Here is a 2,600-nt window from a genome sequence, read left to right as displayed (position 1 = left end):
CGTTCGGCTGGAAGTCGTGTCCAGACAAATCATAGCGGAAGATATGTAAAGATATAGAAGATATAAAAACCGTACGCGACTCGCAGAACGATCAATGTAATCCGTACGCCAGGCGCCAAGGGGCGGGTAACTGCCGTCCGAGCGGTCAAATTCCGTCCGAGCCAAACAGAGTTCAAGTGGCACACTTGTGTCTTATCTTTTTTATACATAATTATAATCGTAACATCAGGCGCACCATATTTCCAGCCATGAAGAGCAATTACTACTTTTAACTTTTACGCGCTGATTAAAACCTTTTCGCGCTACGATCGCTAGGGGATTATGTTCGGCTTCTGGTTGGTCAAGAAAGCATGCCAAGCCCTCTATCCGCGTCTGGTGCACGCCCTGGCTCTGCCCGCCTCTCCCATTGACCAAACTCTCTCTATAAAGGGCTCCGCTGCTACGTGATACTGCTACTTCAGCCTGCTGGCGCCACGTTACGGTATATAGGTGATCCTGAGGAACAGCAATCACCAGCCGTGCGCTGTGCTGACCGTGCGCTAGACAAGCTGTGAACCTCGTTCAGGTCGCAGAAAAGCCTTTAGCGAGCACCTTCAATGACAAAGCGAGGCACTTCATCGGCGACAGCGTCTTCCATAGGGAGCCATTCTGTTGGCAGGTCAGGATTACAGGAGGTCCTGGAAACGCAGACCTCCAGTGGCCATAAGGAGTTGCGTAGACTTAGCGTGGAGTTGGAGTAGGGCCCGCTGCGTACCATACATTTCTGGCGGCCCGGATACCACTCCAGAGTGGTGCATGACACTCCCGGGTCGGGAGTGTCATGCGCTAGCAGCCGCGCATGCAGCTACAGTGAACTAGAATATTAGCGGCAAGATGTTTTGGTAGCACCCTCCTATGGTTCCATTTCGTGACGTCATTACCTCGCGAACAACAAGTTCGATGGAGTTTCTAAAAAACATGATGGAGGCTTGATATCGCTGCGCTCTAAAATCAACGCTGGCAACACCGCCAAAATTGAAGTTCTTCCTTTCCTGTTATTTCCGCCCAAGGGAAATCCTTTGCTAACGTCATAGTCAGCACTGGGCCAATTTTGGTAGGTCGATCACAGCGGCGCTTTCGATCACGTACGTCGCCAATAGGTGTAGTGGAGGAAGCTTCGACGGCGCCCCATTAGCCGTGTGAAGCCAAAAGTGCAGACTGTCGAGAGTGCCGCTGTTGTCGAAATCCGGAAAACATGGCTACAGTAACATGGCATATTGCGTCGGGGCAGGCGTAGGCGCACGCTCGTGGCTTTAGAAACCGTTTTGTGCTATGCATGAGTGCACATCCAGGGGAAACATTTTACATGATCAAACTCTTGCGCCTAAGCGCTTGACAGAGCTGTTAGCAACATGTGAAACGGGGCAGAACGTCGGCAAGTATGAAGTTGTGATTTTTTTTTTTTTTGATTAAAAAACAAAAGCTTAAAGATATGGAGGATACGCTTAAATAATCTGCGTGGGTTGGCAAAACAAAAGCTTAGTTTTACACAGTGCACAAAAAATCAAATCTGCTGGCGTAGATCCAACGCTGGACCAAGTCTTGCATTTGTTCCAATAGCTTTGGTAGCAATTTTTAAGTATAAAACGAAGGAATACCTTCCCAGTTAATGATTGGCGTTCGATAGCATTTCGCCAGGACCGCTGATGACATCGGTGCCCACGCTCGTTTTTGTGGTACAATGTTATCCTGTCTGCGCTCGTCTCATGCATTTCTTAAAATTACAAATATATTGTCAGTCCATATTTTATGATCTAGTGCAGAATGTGGTATGGATTTATCAAAACGTAACTCACAATAAATAACAAAAATGCAAGTTCAGATTTTTTTGACGACATACCTCTACCCAATCTAAGTTTCTGTATTCGTTTTCGCCTCAAGAACCAGAGTAAAAAGAGTCCGGCTCCTCGCGGTTCATTACTAATTTCCCCTTTATGTGGAGAACTAAGATATATGAGGGTGCATTTTAGATAAGATGTGTGTGATCTTATCAAGACGTACACGGTTTCAAACACCAAAAGCATCGCTTTTCCCTCCGATAACCTAGTCTTGTAAGAACTACTTCGCGCGGCGTAGGAACATGGAGCAAAACTTCCTTTTTTCTTGAGGTGAAAACGAGTATAGACTATCTAGACGGCTGCCACCCCAAAAGCATCAATGTCCAGGGCTTTAAACCATAGAGTTACTACAATAAACGCTAGAGGCCCAGCTAGTGTTAGCGCTTACGGGACTTCCGGTTGCAAATTGAAGCAGACAGCAACCAGTCTACTTTTTCAGTCCTCCTGGGAAAACGTACGTGATATCTTTCTCCTCCCGAAGGAATGATAGAAATCAGCGTAGTTTATTTACTCGCAACGGGTACTATGTGCCATTAATCACATTATAGAAGTGAACTTTATTTAGTTTTTTTTTTTCTATTACTGAGCGATGTTTAAGTTAGCGAATATTGAGGCCAAGGTCTATGTTGTACAGCATGATATGTCACTACAAGCTATCGATTCAAGCAAAAAGATCAATTAAAAAGTGCGTATAGGCTTATTCAATCTGTAATAGCATTCAGA

This window comes from Ixodes scapularis, unplaced genomic scaffold (assembly GCF_016920785.2).
Source record: "Ixodes scapularis isolate PalLabHiFi unplaced genomic scaffold, ASM1692078v2 PGA_scaffold0__279_contigs__length_252992795, whole genome shotgun sequence".
Lineage (NCBI taxonomy): Eukaryota > Metazoa > Arthropoda > Arachnida > Ixodida > Ixodidae > Ixodes > Ixodes scapularis.
This window is presented reverse-complemented; position numbering follows the sequence as displayed.